This window comes from Lonchura striata, chromosome 3 (genome assembly GCF_046129695.1).
Source record: "Lonchura striata isolate bLonStr1 chromosome 3, bLonStr1.mat, whole genome shotgun sequence".
Classification (NCBI taxonomy): Eukaryota; Metazoa; Chordata; class Aves; order Passeriformes; family Estrildidae; genus Lonchura; species Lonchura striata.
Genome location: NC_134605.1, coordinates 1,437,790 through 1,457,132, shown reverse-complemented (window position 1 = coordinate 1,457,132; position 19,343 = coordinate 1,437,790). Strand labels below are relative to the sequence as shown.

The 19,343-nt window shown below is 44.1% G+C and overlaps 2 long non-coding RNA genes across 2 annotated transcripts; one reads left to right on the top strand and one right to left on the bottom strand.

Annotated features, from left to right (window-relative positions):
* Positions 1 to 8,894: 8,894 nt before the first annotated feature.
* Positions 8,895 to 12,215, bottom strand: LOC116183357 (uncharacterized). The gene is made up of 2 exons (XR_004147958.2): positions 12,062 to 12,215; positions 8,895 to 9,092 (listed from the first exon to the last, which is right to left on the bottom strand). It is a non-coding gene; the product is annotated as an uncharacterized LOC116183357 (long non-coding RNA).
* Positions 12,216 to 12,367: 152 nt separating this feature from the next.
* LOC116183451 (uncharacterized) lies at positions 12,368 to 18,343 on the top strand. The gene is made up of 2 exons (XR_013339570.1): positions 12,368 to 12,753; positions 18,102 to 18,343. It is a non-coding gene; the product is annotated as an uncharacterized LOC116183451 (long non-coding RNA).
* The last annotated feature ends 1,000 nt before the right edge of the window (positions 18,344 to 19,343 follow it).

The window sequence follows — 19,343 nt, the reverse complement described above, 5'->3', positions numbered from 1 at the left end:
CATCCTCATTTCCACCCTGGCCTATGGATCATGGAATCCTCCCTTGCTGCCTGTGGTCATTCTGTGATGTCAGCCTCACTTGAAATCCCTCTTGCAGAGCAAACAAGAAGCACAACCTGTGGACTTTGCTTTGAATATTCTCCTTTTCTTCTGATGGAGAAGTGTCTGGAATGAGAGGAGATGCAGGGATAAACCCTACAGCTTGACCCAGCATGGCAGATTTTGAATGTGAATAAGAAATATCAAAGTAATATCCAGTCTCTTACTTGAGCAAAAACTTGTATTTTGTTAAAGATGGACAAAGCAGGCAGCAAGTGCCTGGGCAATAAGTGATCAAGTAACTCTTCAGCTGTACAGGCTCACAGGAAATTGTCTAATCTTCCTTACAACTCACAAAACAAGGGAAGCAGGATGCAGAAAATGAGATATATTCTCTTTTTGCCTTGACTTAACTTGTCTTTTCAACTGAATTTCTCAGAAATCCAGGTCCAGTGACTGGAGGAGCTTCAGCCTTATGAGATGTCTCGTCCTGGACACTGAAAAGGATCAAAAAACAAAATGGGATGAGGCTCCAGAGCTGGAATGCTCCAGTTCAGGCTCATCCATATTATTAATATTTCTCTTGACATCTTGTTCATTCAAGACACCTGTATAGCTCAGGCCCTCCCACCAACCACAAGAATACCCTGCCAATCCACAGGGATTTCCTACAGGGCTATTTTTAGAAAAAAATCAGAGTTTTGAATCAATAAAATCTGCTTAGGTCAGAGTTCCATCAGTGTCGAGCCTGGCTGGTTTTCAATCAATCTCTTCATTAAATTTTCATGTCTTGATAGAAAATTAGGGGGAAAAAAAATGAGGATTTGTTATTGTGTAGGAAAAAAAAAATTGCCTTTCAAGCAATGCAGCTATAATTTGTCCAAAGTTGATCCACACTTACAGAACTTCTTTGACTTCTGTGAATATTTTTAGTTTTTGTCTGGCTACTTTTGATGGTTTATTTAAGGTGTTGTTGGCACAAGTGGGAGATTTCTGGGAATTTTATAAAAGCTTTTATGTTTTTTTTGCTTTTATTCTGGAAGCTTTTGTGTGCCCAACAGCTGACAAGCTGCTTCCAGCTCTAGTGGCTTGTCCAATAAAATATATTAATGTTCCCTACGGCCTCGATACATTTCTGTGATGCTCAGAAAAACAGAGGGCTGCAATTCCCACCTCAAAGCCTCTCACCAAGTACTCTGCCTGACATGTAAAAACCCCAGTGTCCTGAGGCATTTGTAATACAAAGTTGAGGTTATATAATGAACCATCCCCTTCAATCCTGATCAGGACAGACCCAAGGTCATTTCCCTGGGAATTTCAGGAGACTTTGGCACAAACCCATGGCTTTTTTTTTCTTTTTTATAATTACAAGCCACTTTTGAAAATATTGCCTGATACCACCAAAATGTCCTCAACCCAAAGAGAGATTTTTTTTCAAAATCTTTTCCTTGCAATGCTTTTTTTCCCCCCAGGTGCTCCTTTTTCAGGGTGAGGAGGTGTTGGCATCTCTTTTGATGCTGTCCAACACGTGAGATCCAACAGGAGGTGGCATCCAAGCAGAGGACCAGTTCCCCCAGGTGGCTCTGGCACATCTGGCTGGGATTTTGTGCCCTGTGGCCCTTCAGTCTGAAGGCACATGAGCCTTGCAGTTGATAGATTAACATCAAACCAGCCCCATCCAGGTAAAGGCATTTTTACTTATTCCAGAGATGTGGCTGCTCTCCTTAGTGGGCATGGCTCCACAGCCTCTCCACTGCCCTCCTTCCCAAACCCTGGGGTCCTTGAATGTTTGAGTTCTTCCTTTTAATCTCAGATTCAGTCTTGAGAAGAGTAAATGCTTTGCAGCCTGAGTGAACCCAGCCAGGAGTTACTCCCCAGTAAACATCTTGTCCTTTGTTTTGCCATGTTATCTTGGTCATTGTTTTTCCTGCTCAGTCCCACTCCAGGTGACTGAAACCACATAGAAACCATAAAATGGGGAACTCCCAGTTTTCAGGGCCCATCTTCTACCATTGTTTGGATGCTCACCTCACCTTCTCCACCCTAATTTCCACCCCACTGAGAGCTCCTGAGTTTTCTCCTCACGGCAGTGTCTCACCAATGCCCCCATGGGAGGGGTTTGCTGAGGTCATTCTGCATGGAGGACATGGCCTGGTGGTCATTATGAGTGCCTCTGGGGTGAACCTCAAACACCTGAACTCTGTCTCTGTAAAGAAATCAACCCCCTAAGGCTCAGTTCTGTAACAGTGAGCATGAAAATGAAAAAAAAAAAAAATTCAAATAGAGTAGACTTTTCTATCCCCACTCAGCTCTGTGTTTAGCTCTGAACACCAGCACTCATGGCAGGACTGTGTTTCCATGTAACACACACTCCCCTTTAGATAATTGCACTTAATTGCTGGTGTTGGTGGCTCAGACATCTCCCAGGCTCCACTCACAGCAGTGCTGGGGAGCTGAGCAGGGCCACCACGTGTGGTCCAAGCTGCATCCCCAGGATGCCCAGGGCCACTCACACCTCTCCCTGCTGCCTTGGCAGCTCTGGGAAAATAAAAAAGGCCCAGGGTCTGTCACAGTTCTGCCCCAGCATGCAGGGCAGGAGTTCTCTGTGAAATGGGAATCACTCTTTTCATCCCAGCCAATTAACTCCGAAGGATAAAGATGGAGATGGAGCTGACAGCAGCTGAGTTTATCACAGCTTTCAGTTTAGAGGAAACAACCCTCCAATGTGTGCTCTGAGCAGATGGATGTCACACAAGCCAGGGTTTTAGGAAGCATTCCTGATTTTTCCAGGCTTCTCTCCTTAAGACATTCCCATTGCCTCTTTTGAGCTCCAGGGAGATCAGCAAGGCCAGCATGGGATGGTGGGGGAGCAGCAGCCAAGGAAGGGCAGGAAGGACTGGCTGGAAAGCCAGGGTGGGGAGCACTGAGGCTGGATAACTTCTGCCCCATGGGGCCCTGCAACAGAGAACCCTCCCCCATCAGGAAGGGATTTGCCCCTGGAGCCTGCCTTGGTTCCTGTGCTCACACTGCTTTTCAAGGGAAGGACCCCACAGAGCTTTATGAAGGCAGTAGTCTGACCCCAGCTCATAACTGAGATGCTAGATATGTAACAGCCTCTAAAATAAACATTTTTTTAATTGCTCAAATGGAGTATGAAGAGAATCACTATTTTTCTGTCTTATTTTCGCAGCCCTTCTCTTTTGTAGTTTCTGAAATGCCCAGCCCCGCAGCAAGGTTAGCAAGAGTTTGGTGTTCTACCCTTAGGGTATGAATCAGTGTGAGTGGACACAGGATAACTTAAGGATCTGCTCTTTGCACAGGGATTTATTGCCAAATAATTCTTCATTCCTGAAATCATCAACCCCAGCGCTCTGAAATAGCAAGAGATAAATATTAATTTTGGTGATTCCCTAAGCCACACTCACAGAACTTGTTCACAGCGTTTATCTGTATCTGTTTCAGTCAAAAATTGTTGTAATACTTCTTGGTGATTATTTGAAAAATCCACTGCAATGTGCCACCTGCCCCTCTGCACAATGTGCCTGTCCCCTGTTTTTCTGGGCAGCTACAGGAACCAGATACCAGGGTGAGGAAGAAATTCCCCCATGGCTCTTTTGGCAAACTCCAAAGACCATTATGCCAACCACCCTCTCTGGTGTAAATTCTGGTTGTGCAATGTGGTTGTGAGCTGGCACCAAAACCTTGCTCTTCCAGGCACCTTCTGTCTTCAGGTGACTTTTGAATGTAGAAGAGTGCTTTGCCCAAAAGACCTGCTTTCTTGAAAGCTTCTCAGCTTATCTATGCTGTCTTTGTTTCTCAGCTGCACCCTTTGCTAGCCTCAGACCTAAACCAGACCAGAAGAATTTTGTGAAGTCTGCCTTGGGAGTGCATTGAGGTGCAAATGCAGTGAAGAAAGTAGCCTTTGACTGGTGTTATTTTTTGGCTGGTGAAAAATATGCCTCCTGTCTTCTATCAAATGCATTGAAATTACTACATTAAATTAAATAGTTTCCTCCTCTTCTTTTTTTTTTTTCTTAAATATACAGTGTTTTGTTTCATATAGTACCATTTGCTATAGTAGAATGGCAAATTATTGTGGTAGAGCTAAACTACTGTGGCTTGAAGAGTTTTGCAAAAATATGGGGTTTTATATTAGACGAACATGGAGATTTTGGTTAGTCTGAGGTAGCAGCTAATGAGGCAGAAATAAAAAACTTGGAAAGTTAAGAGACTGCTCTCTCTGTTTGGTTCTCTACTTACATAGGAAACATTCTTGATTTTATAGGAAACTTTCTTTACTCCCCTTCTTAAACTGATGCTCTGCTTTGCCAGGACCTGAAACATTACAATTAAAAATAATAGACTGTCCTGCATGAATTATGAGACATTTACACCTTGAATGCATCTTCTTTCTATTATTAATTGTCCTTTTCCCAGAGGGATTGTGAAAAATGGGCTGCTTTGAAAACAGCCTTCCCCAGCCTGCTGATGGAAGGAGGGATGATGGACGTGGTTTGGATTCTACATCTTGTCACTCCTGGGGTACCTCTTGCCTGCTCCTTCTGCCTGCAGGAGAGGAGAGGGGTCCAAGGGCACAACTGCCAGGCCAAAAATCACGAGTTTCATCCCCAAACCCACCGAGATGTTTATGCTGAAGGGCTTCTCCCTCAGGGCTTTAATTACAGCAGCTCTAGCTGAGCAAACAGAGAGGGACCACCAGGTCCCTGTCACTGCAGCAAGAGTCCCTGTCCCCCCAGGAGAGCTCAAAGGGAGCTCTGGAATAGCTGCTCTTGCACAATGGCCATGCATTAAGTGTCTGAGTGGAAAAACTGCACTAAAAGGTGCATTGTGCTGCCTAAAAATAACCAGCACGTCTTTGTCCAAACCACATGCCTCCAGAGGGCTCCAGGATTGAAGCACGTTTGGATCAGGGAGGAATGCTAGTCAGGGAGATCTTTTGCTCTCTGAAGCCACGGGGAAGAGTCTGCAGAGGCTCTGGGAGGATTTGGCACTGCAGCACCAAGCTGCTTTCACCGGGGTGATCACCCATGTGCACAGGAGCCTGTTAAAATCTGGGAGCTTGGCTCTCCAGAGGAGCTCACAGCTGCCCAGGGGAGGCTGGGCACTGCCACAGAGCTCTGGGCTCCTTTAGGTTGGAACAGGACTTCAAGGTCATCAAATCCAACGCAGCACAGCCGAGGCCACCACGAAACCATGTCCCCAGGTGCCACATCCACACCTTTTAAAGACCTCCAGGGATAGTGACTCCACCACTTCCCAGGGCAGCCTATTCCAGTGCTTCCCTAGAAGCTTCTCCAGACCCTTTCCCACCTTTACTGACCCCCTCTGGATGTGCTCCAGTACCTCAATCTCTTTCTTGTAGAGAGACCTCCAAAACTGAAGACAGACATATTTTGAAGTGCAGCCTCACTTGTGCTGCATAAAGGGGACAATCTCTGCTCTGGTCCTGCTGGCCACACTACTTTGGTGAGCAGGAGGTGTCACTTGTCATCCCATCACCTGCCCCCATGGCAAAAAAATTCCCCTTCAGACATCATGTTTGCCTTTGCCTGGAGGGAAGAGGCTCCCCAGAGTATGGTGTCTTACTGTGAGCTGTTCCAGCATATTCTGGGGATGCCACGAGCTGCCGTGCTGGGTTTGTGCCTCCAAACTCACTTCTCATCTGTCTCCCCTGTCTGCAGGATTCCTGTACCTTCCTCCCAGGTAGATGGATGAGATTTTGGATGGGAAGGGTCAAGGTCCAGCTGAATCCAACAGACTCCCTTCCTCCTTCACCCTCACCCTGCCAGGCTGTCCTTTGTGCAGCTCAGCTTTACTCCTTCCATGATAGCATGCATTTCAAACACTACTTTAAAAAAATTTTAAATTGTCCCAAAACTCTCTCACTCTCTCACTCTTTTTCTTTTCCCAGCAGCTTTCTTTCTTTACATTTAAGATGGTGCCGGTCACCTTTGCTCCAAAAATACACAAAGCTGCTGCATAACTATTTTCCAAATAATTAATCTTTCCAGTGGAATAACTTAAAGCCTCACGTTTCCTGTTATGTTACACAGCTGCAATTTGTAACAAGAGATCCTGCGCTGAGCTACGTGGGCAGAGGGCCAAGGACGTGGTGCTTTACCTACACAAGAGCCCTACATAAATAATCCTTCCCTGCATGTTAAACAGTTAGGTACTGTTCAGTTCAAGAAAAAAAAAAAAAAAAGGAGATGGAAAACAAAAGCCTTTCTTTTGGTTGTCATTTCACAGTTTGGAATTAAATTTTCAGTGGTAATCTCTTTTGTTTGGTAAGCTTCGGGGGCTGGGAAAGCACCTTCTCAGCTGCCAGGGACAGACATGCTTAGTTTCACTACCTATAGCTGTTTTATTGATTAATTCACATATCACACAAATATTTTGTCTGCCATAAATCTTACAGCCTCCTATATAACTGAGATCTCCAGATATGCCAAGAATAAGCAAAGTAATCCTTACTGCTCTGCCAAAAAGCAGGTTTGGGTGGAAGATGGGAGAAGATGGGAAGAACTCGTGGGAGATGGCCAGAAGATAGGGATGTCACTGGATGGGACACTTGGAGCCAGGCACAGATCAGAGCCACCCTGAGATGGTGAGAAAGGATGCCAGGAGCTGCACTGGTGCCCTGCCAGCTGCAGCATGGGGACAGCTCTGAGGTGAAATGAAACCTCCCTTGGCAAACCTTCATCCCTCCTCTGCCTGGCACGCTGCAATTTTGGGGTCTGGCCACCCCAAATCCCGGAGTGCCCTTTGTCATGTGTGTTTTACATATCCAAAACAACAGCATCATATGGGCTGTGGGGTGAATGCAGGGCTTGGATGAGGCAGCAGCAGTGTTTATGGGTGTTATAAATCATCATCAGAATCATGCACGCTGCACTTGTACTTTCAGGATAGCAATGAGAAGGACTGGGACATGGCATAAATCAGTTGTAAATTGTTGTCTTATCAAATGGAGGGAAAGGATTTCAAAGGCTTTCAGGAAAGACAGATAAGCACAGTGTGCATGCTCACGGGTCAGCCTCCCAATTTCATCCCTAAAGATACAAGAAGGAGCTTGCCAGAAGTTTGCTGTGGGATGGGAAGATCTGAAAGCATCTAAACCAATTTAGCACCCAGCCTCTTGTGCTCTCAGGGGGATTTTAGGCATCATTCACTTCCAGACCTCTAAATACACTCAAAGCATCTAACCTGTGGTTAAGGGGACTAACATGAGGGAGGTGGGATGGGCTGGAGGACAAGTCCCTTGTAAGAGCAGGTGCTGCAGTTTTTCTCCTCTTTTTGGTGAGGAGATGAGGCTGTGAGTGAAGCAAGGTAAAAATCACAGTTCACTCAGCCCAGTGAGGCAATGAGCCTGGAAAGATTGCTCCCAGCTCCTCCCAAATTTGAAGGACACTCCAACCTGTTCTGGGGGTTACTGTGAGACTCGCAGGTGATGGAGTGCTCAGTGAGGACACTGCAGGCTGTGCTTTCCCTTGGCTGGTGCTCACACTGGAAGGATTTTACCCCAGGTGATGGACAAGAGCTAGGTGCCCATGTCAGGACCAGTCCCAGCTGCTCAGCTTCTTTCAGACCAGCCACATCAGCTGCAATGTGCAGGAATAACCCTTCAAAAGGAAAACAGTTTGAAATTAGGCAAACAGGAGAACAGCTTCCAAAAGGCATGAAAATTAGCTTGTTTCATGCTTAGAATAACCCCATTAGCTCAATATCCTGAATGAATTATGCCAAACTTCCCATGCACACAGGCACATGCACAAAATCCCCCTTTGGGCTACTTAACAACAGTGAGAAATTTCAGAAGAAGCAGCTCCTGAAAAGAGGGAATTTGAAACAAAAGTGTCCTTTGGAGCAGAACTATAAAGTGTGTATCATTTTGCTTTGATATTTAGAATGGCAACTGTTCTTCTTCAATTGTGAAATATATTTCTTTTGTACCAGCAAATCCTTGAAAAAAGCTTAATCTTGCACACATTGTGCATTAGGAAAATTCCCAAATTAAGACCTCTTTGAGACACTGATCAATGCAGTGGTGAGGAAGGCCAAGAGGAAGAAAAAGCAGCTCAGAGAGGGAAAATTACTTCCTTCTGGACAGAGAGAGCTATTTATTGTAAGCATAGACTGCATTATGAGAAATTATGTTTGTGACTTCACTTCTCCTACGTGAGAAGGTTTGCACCCAGGTAAAGCAGGTATAGAGGTAATTGTTCTTCAAGAGTGTTTGATGTTCTCCTCACACACGGGTGCTGTCGAGCTCCATGCAACTCTAAGAGCTTAAAAACTTGTTTGTGAACTTTTTTATTTCAGAGCTCAGAATAAAATGCTGGACTCACACGAAGTCCTTGCCTTTCCCCCATGTCTGCTCCTAGTTGCTTCTCTACATGTGACTAAACCATGAGTCCATTTTTTCCATCAGAGTGATCCAAAAGGCTGCATGCCACCTGGAAATGACTTTGTGTCAGCACAACTCTTGTTAGACATCAGAGTGTCCCTACCAGCAAATTGGCCCAACCCTGGAACACTTCTACCCTTTCTGGCACGGAAGAGACACAAATCCAGGGTAAATTTGTATATACTTTTCCCACCACTTGTGAAATTTGTAGTTTGGATATCTTCTCCCAAGTTTGAAGCAGTGGGTGGTAAACTTTGGAGAAGAAATGGAAAGGCCAGAATGGGAGGTCATATATGGCTGGGGAAAGGAATGTGGCAGGAAAGGTGATGAATTGGTGAAAAGAACAAGCAAGCAAGCAAAAAGTAAAATAAACTTACAGAAACATAGAGGAGTTCCATTGAAAGAGGAAAGAGAAACAATCTGGGAATGTCAGGCAGAGATGTGGACAGTATATTTAGTTAAGCCACTGACACTGGTGGGAAAAGTGACAATTGCAGGGTTGAGATCTTAATCCAACAAGGGAATTTCAGCATGGCTTATTTTTAGACATGTGAGTAATCCTCATGATTTCAGATCAGAAAGGTAGATCCCAGCTGGTATTATCCTGTTGTCAGCAGGGACCTTGCTGTTAGGAAAAAAAAAAAAATGTTTTAAACCTCTTTTATGTCACATTTTATTTTTCCCTGTGAAAAAAAAAATATATACATACCCAAATTTATTCAGATTTATTAATATTTATTAATAAAGACATGGAGGTGGCTGTTGTGAGATGGGAAACAGGGTTTGAGGTTTCCTGTGGGCTGACAGGTCTGCCTGGAGGCTGCTCCTGCTCTGGTTGTGTTTTGCTGAAAGCAGGCAGAGCCAGAAAAGCAGAATGATGGAGTCACTCCTGGCATGATGGAGTGAGCAGCAGGACATGGGCACCCAAGACAGCACATCCTCAAGAGTGGGACTTGTCTGGTGTGGAAAAAACAGGCAGGGCACAACTGTGCCCACCCCAGGCTCTTGCATCCTGTACAGAACATGGATGGAAAGGGAAACACAGAAGAGCACATCTAAAGGTGAGCCTGGCTCAAACATTCAGTGCACAATATATTATATTTACATTTTACATGAGATAATCTTGTTGTAGTTATTTATTGATTGTTTCCAACTCCACTGTCTCCTCTTAAAAGTCAGACTAGACAGAAGCTTGAGATAAAGTATTTTATTCACTAGATTTTAGGGTGGGATTTTTGGAGGGGGAGGCAGGATTGCTGGTTCTTTCTGCATCCATCCTTTTAAAATGGTCTCAACAATAAGTGTTTTAAAGGTTTCAGACACGGAGAAAACAATGATTCTTGGAGTGACCCAGCTTCAAGCAACCTGTTCCTATGTGGAGATGGTCCTGCTCTCTCTCAGTGACATTTTATCACTTACTGCAAACACTGCAGTGTCCCCTGACACAGCCAAGCCCACCACGGGCTGCTCCTTATGTGCCACTGATTTCCACTGATACCAAAAAGATTAAACACAAGCTCACTGTCCCCTTTTTGTGCTGGGTTTGCACTGGTTGTCCTGGTTTTGGGCATATTTGGGAGAAATCTTCCAAAGGAGTTTCTCTAGAAAGCAGATTCAAATTGCTGGGTGCAATATGGTGTCACAGAGAGATGGTTCCACCACTTGGCATTGATGTGGCATTTGTGGGCCCCATGGAAAGACCCAAATCTGGGAGAAATGAACATCTTTCTTGGAAAGGAGCACATCTCAAGGCATTGGCTGATCAGAAAGATCTGTATCTGCCTGCCTGTGACCTGGCATCTTCTGCTTAACAAGTTGATTTTTAGCAAATAGACCCATATAAGAAGAATTTGTCAGCAGGTTACTCTGCTTCTTTCCATTGAACTGTCGTGAGCAACATCAACAATGTCCCATCATTAAAAATTTATTTTGGAAGAAGGTGTAAAGCAGTGAGATTGGGTTAGTCCATCCTCATCCTTTTATCAGTGGCATTGTGGGTCTCTGAAATTCAGGAAGTTAAGAAAAGATAAGGAGCACTCCATGAACTGGGCCCTTTCAAATATACATCAAATTGCCTCCAAGTTTGCCAAACCTTCCAAGGAAGAATTAAGGAATACAAAAGAGACAGAGAAATGACTGATATGAAGCAGGTCAGATGCTCAGAAAATACAGCATTGTTGCAAAAAACAAAAAACAAACACAGAAACAAAAAAACAATCAAAGAAACAAAAAAAAAACCAAACAAACAAAAAAGGTGGGGGAAAACTAATTTTAATCAGTATAAAAATTAATCCCTATGATTATGTAAGCATTTTATACTGTCTTAGATACAAGTTCTGTGGAAGAACTGCTTTACCATAGCTGGGAGCAGGAGCTCAGGAAAGCAAAGGCCAGGTCCTCTATCATTCTATTCCTGAAACCTGGATTAGACAGCAATGGTTTAAAAGGACCAGGCAGGAGCAGCAGCTTTATTTATGAGAGGGTGATCTCCAGTGGTGTGGAGTGATGGTGACAGCAATGGAAATTTGGGCTAGAAATGCTCAGGAGCATCCCTGAGACTTCTGCCTTTGGGCAGCTTTGAGAGCAGCATTTAAACCTGCAGAGGAGGGATCACTGAGCCAGCCTGTGCATCTTGCCCACCTTTAGCTCCTCATCTTCCTCCTCTGTTTTCCTGAAGGGAGAGGAGGAGTGAGGTGGGGGAGCAAACAGCACAGCAGGGCTTCAGAAACCCTCCAACACCTTGAAGCCCCATGTATTCCAGTCAGGAGCCACCCAGGCAGTCACAAGAGCAGGAACCAGAATGTGGGGTTCCTTAAAATCAGAGAGTCTGGGGCATGTTACAAAAAGCAAACCTCAGAAACAACAAGATAGCAATTTAGAGCTGAACAGTAACTCTAAGATTTGTCAACAGAAAAATTATACAAGAAGTAGAAAGAAAAGACAAATAGAACCATAGTCTGTGAATTAACACTTAAGTGAAATAACTCCCTAAGTTAGAGAAAAGTGTATCTAGTGAAATATTAAGAAGTTTTAAGCTTAATAATAAAGCTCTGTACATTGTATCTTAAAACTTGCAAACAAATATTGTATTGGAAACAAACAAACATTGTTTTAACCAAAAGTACATGTACTTATAGTAGTTGGGTAAAACTACTGTCATTATGCTTTTGCTTTGTGTGATTAGCCAAAAAGCTTTTAAAGTAAATTGTAAGTTCTGAGTCTACTACCTAAGATGTAAGCTACTAGCATTTTCCCATTGTCATAACCATGTAATGAGACCAGTACTAAAAACCAAACAACTCAAGACACGTTCCTCAACAGCCCCATCCCATTCATGATTTATACACACCCCCCAAACCAACAATCCCAGCTTTGCAACGCTCGGGCGAGGCTCGCAGGGACTCGTGGACCATTTCCCCCTTTCAATCCCGAGCCGGACCGCGGCAGACAAAGCTCAGGCAGCCCCTGTGCACCTCCCGGCCCCTTGTCCCGGTGCATCGCTGCATCCCTGCATCCCTGCATCCCTGCATCCCTGCATCCCTGCGCAGCGCCGCCGCCGGGCCCGGGGCGGCCGGGAGGGCGCGGGTGACGCACCCGATCGGTATTAGAAGACTTCACCGGCTATTTATAGGCCCCCACCGACCGCAGAAAGCTCTTGGGCTCGCTTTTCCTGCCTCCCTCCATCTCGCTCAGCGCGGCGGGGGAAGCACGAGAAATGCCGGCAGTAAAGCGGCGAGTCCGAGCGCCACATCCCCAAGCACAGCGGAATTTCTGCCCCTCCGCTAGGGGATTCAGTCTGAACAAATGATTTCCAGCATGCCCCGGCCTCCTTTTCAGCCTGGATTTCTTTCCCGTTCCGATTCTTTTTTTTTTTTTTTTTTTTTTCCTCTCTTTCTCTCTGTGCAGTTTCACTTTCCAGTTCCTGGCATTGGCTTGGCTGCTCCTCAGCAGGGCTGGATACACACCAGAGACCGGGAGACCTCTCCACTGAGCCGGGCAGATTTCCCTGCAGCTTCCCTGTGTGTCCCTCAAACAGCCAGGCTGAGCCTTGTCACTTTGGCCAGTGACATCTGATGCTCTCCTGACTGCAGGGCCAGCCTTCATCTCCCACCTTCACCCTCTGAAGGACAAACCCACGGTCCCCACCCTTGTCACCCACGTCTCTGCAGCCCCTGCCCTGCTCCCATGCTGGTGGGTGAGTCAGTGAGGACTGAGCAGAGCTGCGGATGGAAATTGCACCTACACATCCACCCTGGATGCTTCTTTCAGCATGGATAACCACAGCAGTAAGTCTTAAAGTACTGTTGTTGCAAAAGCACGGTGTACTCCAATTTGGGGCAGAGGTGGCATTTGGAAATGTGAGTAAAAAGTTCAGTACACCTGGATACGGGCAGTGAGGTAAAAACAATGCCTAGTGTCCACAGCAAAGGCACTGATGGAGAAGTAGAGCCATCTATAATCACTTCAGTGAAGTGAAAAATAGAGGTCACTGGAGGTGCACATCTATTCTTTTTTTTTTAGCAAAACTGATTTTCACAATATTTATTGTCAGAAGCATTTCCAGCAGAAACACTCCCGTCTGCATGCGGGCCCTGAGGTTTACAACAGAGGTAAGAGAGGACGACTGTGGGAATTAAATCTGGAGCAAGCTAGTCTTCTGCTTTTTCAGTGAATTAACCATTGCCCCACCTGAGAGGCTCTGCTCCTTGCAGCTCCATCAGCAATTCAGGGCTAAAGCAATCAGGGGTGGGGTGTCTTCTCAGTCTTATCCTTAAGTAAATCACTTTATCTCTCAGTTTTTGTATGGCACCCTGCTCCACGCTTATCTCTGTGGACTTGCAGGCTGCAGGGCTCTGTCTCACTGCAAGGTAGGATGTCCACACCAACTCCAGGCACATCCCCAGAGGGATGAGGCTCAAAGAAATACTGGCAGACAAATAGCAGGACCGGGGTCTTTCTCTTCACAGAGGAATGGCACATACAGCTGCAAAGAGCTGGTCCCAAAGATAATGCATTATGATTTTCAAATTTATTTTTATTTCTTGCATTCACCATGTCCAGTTCAGGGCTCCTCTCCTATAAGAGACATTGAGCTTAGTTCAGCTTCTGGTCCAGCAGAAAGAAAGGTGATGAAGGGATTGGAGTTCTGAGGAGAGGCTGGGGGAGCTGGGCCTGTTCCCCTGGAGCAGAGACACCCAGAGGAACCTGATCCATGGCTGCCAGTGTCTGCAGGGAGGGGCCAGAGCAGGGCCAGGCTCTGCTGGGCACCGGGCAGTGGCACAGGAGGCAGCGGGCAGGAGCTGAGGCTCAGCAAGTTCCACCTGAACGTGAGGAAGAACTTCCCTGTGCAGTGCCCCAGCAGGGCACAGATTGCCCACAGAGGCTGTGGAGTGTCCCTCCTGGGGACAGTCAGGAGCCATCTGGACACCATCCTGTGCCTGTGCTCTGGGGTGGCCCTGCCTGAGCAGGGAGGTTGGATCTCCAACCTGACCCATTCTGTGATTCTGTAGCTCATCAAAATGAAGATACAGGAAATTCACTTGAACCTGGGCATGGTGCTTAACATTTGGCCAACAGAACCAAGAGCATTCTACCTTTTTCTTGACAAGCTCATCCCTTTGTAACCTTCTGATCTCATTTCTAAACCTTGATGTGAATGAGACTTTTGCTATAGGTGTCTTACTCACAGCTGTGTCATGACCAGGTCATGTGGGATGTGTGGGACTGAAAACTGGGTAAGAGAAAGGAAATTCTTATTCCTTCTATGCAGTTCCTTTAGAGGCTTCACAGAACTTCACAGCGTTCAAGCCAGTAAAACTTCAGGATGCCTCTGGAAGGCTGTTTTAAAAGCAGATAAAAGCAACAGCCTGCACAGGAAAATTTTGATTTATTCCTTAGTTCCTACTTCTTCAGTTTTGGAGAGGCACATTCATAAACCATAAAAGCAAATTATCCCTCCACTGACAAAGATCCAGCCTTGACCTTTCTGCAGTACAATTAAAATGTGAAAGCATTTTTGCCATATGACTAGAATTGTTCCTTTCATTTACACCTCATTTTCTGCCAGCACCAATGTGTAAGGTGGTCATGACTCACAATAAATGTCCGGGAGTTCTCCTACAATAAAATCCTGACTTTGAGGGACTTCCAACTTGAGCTGGACAGAAACCTCATAAGATGTAACTTACTCTTGAATTCAGCATCAGGCAGCTTTGTTTCCTCTGATTTTTGTGTGCAAGATTTTCTCTTGAATTCAGCATCCTGGTCCACATGCAGCTTTGTTTCCTCTGATTTTTGTGTGCAAGATTCTCTTACCAGGAGTTTCCTAGAAGTAAAACTTGTTTTCATGGGCCACACGGAAGCAACCCTCCTACAAGTACCTGACCCTTGGCATTTGGCAGAGGAACGTGCTTGATTCACTGCTATCATTTATGGTGTTTTAGCCAGTGCTGCAGTTGTGCCACTGCATTCCTAAGCAGGAAAACCCACACAGGCTCTGCCTTGGATGGGCTGCAGTCAGATGAGGACTGGTCGTGCTGAGATGCTGCAGGTGGCACTCATGGCTGGGGAAGTTTGCACACAAGCACCCATTAGGCATTTCAGAGCTCTACATAAAAGTTCTGTTAATTTCTACAATAAATATGCAGAGGGACAAACTCCATATTTAAATTGCTGCTCAAACTTTGGACTATTGTATTTTAATATAGTAAGTGTCATGTGGCTTCTGGTAGTGGAATAATACAAGCAACTCAGTGTGTTATGCATTTGCGGATTAGGTTGTAAATGTTTGTAAACCAGGCAATAAAGCTGTACGAGCAGAAGCATTTACAAGATAATAGTGAAGTAATTTGAGTTTTAAAATTATGGGAGAAGTTGTTGCTTGGCAGTGCTGTGTGCGGAGACAGACACTGGACAGATGAAAACATTATAACCAATAGAAGAACACAGTCCAAGGTGAAGAGCAGCTTACAAATGTGTATAAATGGCATGCTTTAGGGATAAAACATTACAGATTTTTTTGCCTTTAGATAAAGGAGAGTCTGTTTTCTTGCAACAAGAGCTCTGGGTCTTCTCTCCTGGCCATTTGCAAAGCAAAGGGATTTGGAATGTGATGCTAAACTTCTGGAGAATGCACATGAGCATGATTATGTGATGGTAGTAATGATATTAAACTTGAATCTCAATCTTTCAAACTACACAAACTGTTTGTCCTGTAATCCAATAATTTTCATATAACTATTTAGAAGGATGAATGTAATTTTAAAAAAGCAGGCATGTAACACAGGTATACCTATGTTCCCAGTTCTACTTCACAGAGAAAGGGTCAGAAGCACCCAATATCTAAATGAAATGTATAAAATGGCAATTATCTCTGTTTCAGAACATGGTATTGTTATTTCTTTGCTAAATACAGATGGTTTCCAAGAATCTATATACTCATTGCAGCTGGACAATGTTTATAGGCCCGTGGCAGAGGATGGTTTCCAAAGGAATTTAAATACTGCAGGGAGTGGTTTTATATTCCAGGGCCCCAAGTTTGCTTTGTGATAGTGGTTTAGTTTCACTGTTGCTCAAGAAAGAAGCCCTCTGTTCAAGAGGGAAATGCAGAAGGTGTGAAGTGAACAAATAAAATGTTCAGTTCTCCATGCCCAGCACAGCAGAGGACTAGGAATCAGCATGGCAGAAAAGGAGACAAGACAAGATAAACAGCAGAGCTACGAATCCTGAACAAATCAGACACGTAATACTGGTTTGCATTCCCAGAATATAAATTAACACCTGGTAAGATGACTGTGTTTTTGAGATAAAATTTTGCTTTCCATGAATACCCTCTAAAATGGGCTTAAAAATCTTTCCATAAACATTTCTAGCCACTAATCTAATTGATGGGAATGTGCTCAAAAATAAATACAGATGAAGGAAATTCACTGCTTTTATTCACTTAAAAGTGAGTATTTGCAGGTTTTTAAAGGTATTTCCTAAGGTCAATAACTAACTAAACAATCTTATTTTGTAAACAGCTGTGGTGCAGTAAAAAAGCCAGACTTCACAGGTCTTTGTGTGAACCTATGAACAAAATAATCTCAATTATGCTCAGAGGAACAAATATTTTTAGCAATTGTTCCCCTCAACACGATACACACTTTCTGGAAGATGCAGTTGAAAGTGAAGTTTATGTCAGCAGGGCACCTGCATGGGATCAGAGATTTCTGACAGCTTGGGATGTGCATGGATGTGAGCAAGGAGGGATCAGTTTGAAACCTCAAAGCCATGGGATTCAGGGGAGCTGCTCCCTGCTCACGAGGGTGGAAGAGCTGCATGGTGTTGCTATAGGACACGAAAAAGCACAACACGATGGCAAGGTAAAAAAGAAGAAGGTTTATTCTCTGACTCCAACTTTTATACTTTTCCAAAGGTGACAGTGGATTGGAGAGTGAATGGGCCACCTCTCCAAAGGCATTGGACAAACCACCAGTACATCAACTTCCTCCACCCCCACGAAGGAATGCAAAACAATATGTTGTTTATAGAAAATGTGTGGGAAAGTTTTCTAACAGAATGTAAACTCAGAAGGCTTTAGAAAATTTTAAGGATCAGGGCAACAGCATGGAGCCCCTGGGACCTGCCCCAGCTGCAGGCACCCTGCACACCTCCAGCAGACCTCCTTGCCCTCCTTTTGCTCTGTATTTTCTGCTTTGGTTCTCTCGGGTGAAGCCAGAGCCAAACCCCTGAGACACTTATTGCAGTTTTACCCAAATTACAGGGGAGAGCTGCTGGGTGTCCCAGCAACTATCCCTGCAGAGCTGATCCTCCCTGTGAGCATCCTGCAGCAGTTTGGTGCAAGTGGTGTAGCTTCTAAGCCCAATCTAACTGAGCAGCAGCCTAGCAAACAAAATCCCAAACAGCCAAACGTGCAAAAGCACCTCCGAGAGAAATCACCTTTGGCAGGCGGGCTGCATTTTCAAACTTTTCTCTGGAGCTCTGAAATTGAGACTTCAAAAGCAAAAGCCAAAAAACCCTGCTGCATATTGGGAAAGCTGCAGTGATGATATGGAATATTCCCTGGGCTGCTGGCTCTGGAAGGGTGCAAAACCCCCGTGCAAGGCTGCACAGCAGCACGGGATGATTGCCTGTAGGCTTTCAGCAGCCACAAGCAACCAAACTCACAAACTCCATTTTTGTCTCAATTCTGTCCGATTATTGATGCCAAAGAAGGTACAGCTACAAAAAGACAATTACCTGCCCTGAGATTCCCACCCTTTTCAGTTCTTTGAAGGGGGGGGGGGGGTGTTTATATATATATATTTTTTAAAATTTTATTATTTTTTTATCTGTCATTGACTGGTGAATGCTCTGTTCATTCTGTTTGCCAAATTGCACAGGACCTGATGCAAAGCCCTCTTTATTGCAGAGTGAGCACTGCTGAAGGCTGCAGAGCCCTGCAAGTATTTGAACCTCTTGCTAATGGCAAGGAGTGGGGAGAAAGATGACAGATCCTAAATTCTCTGCTTTTGCTACCAATTCAATGATGGGAGTCACTGACAAACATCCTTCATTATTCCCAATGATTAGCTGAAAAGAAAATCTTATCCCCACTGTCTTTATTTTTCTTCCTTTTTTTTTGTTCTGACAGGGTGGCTTTAATGGTCTTATTTCCTTCCCCTTTCACATTAAAGCAATTTGTGTACTGTCCATCCTGGATTTATTGTGAGACACTATGGCAAGGATGGCAGAATGGGGCCTTAGATGCTGGGACACAAATCAGAAAGCCTTTTTTGGTGTCTGATTTAACTGCTCCTGCTTCAAATGAGGAACTGTGAATACTCCCCTGTAACTCCCTTGGATTTCAATAAAAGCAAGCAGGAAAATACTGTATTTAGTCCCACCATTTCTGAAGTGAACAACATGAACAAATTATTGCAGGTTACCATTTTTCAGCTCTTCAATTACTGTGGATGTCAAAACAAGAAAAAAGAAATCTTTATTTATAGTAGTCTGTTGACGGAACAAGTTTTTAAAGCAAACAAAATTGCATTTTTTCAGCCTGTGAAAATGCCAATGTAGCCCCTTCTTCTGTTACCTCATTATCTTACAGAAGTCTATCAGCTGTTTTGTGCTTTTACTATAAAAAAGCAGGTCTTGGTGTAAGAGTTTGTACGTAGAGATGAAGAGGTGAAGCACAATTTGAATATCTCATTTACTTCACGGGGATGAAAATGCTGGTAAGGTTCCAGTATTTGTCGGAAAATCCTACCGGGCATTATTTCCTCCTCGTGCCCGACAGAAATTCTTCCAATATGAATCATTTGTGATAACAGCATTGCTTTTTATTTTACACCACTGACGCTGCTCCTACGCTGCTCCTACCTGTCCATTCCCCCCAGCAGCAGCAGGAGAGAGGAACTGCGCTGACGGTGTTATTTTTCTTTTTTTTTTAATTTTTTTTTCATTTAACTGGACAAATTCTGACAGCGTGCTGGATCCTGGGATGTGCTTTGTTGTCTAAAATCTGTCAGAATTAAAAAAAAAAAAAGAAAAAGAAAAAAAAAGAAAAAAAGAAAAAACAGAAAAAAAAAGAAAAAAAAAGAAAAAACAGAAAAAAAGAAAGAAAAAAAGAAAAAAGAAAAAAGAAAAAAAAGAAAAAAGAAAAAAAGAAAAAAAAAAGAAAAAAAGAAAAAAGAAAAAAAGAAAAAAGAAAAAAGAAAAAAAGAAAAAAGAAAAAAAAAAGAAAAAAAAAAGAAAAAAAAGAAAAAAAGAAAAAAACCCCTCAACCCCCCAAAAAACCAACCAAACAAAAAAAGCCCTCAAAAAACCCCAAAAAAACCAAAAAACAAACACAAAAAAAACCAAAAAAACTCACCAAAACCCAGCAAAA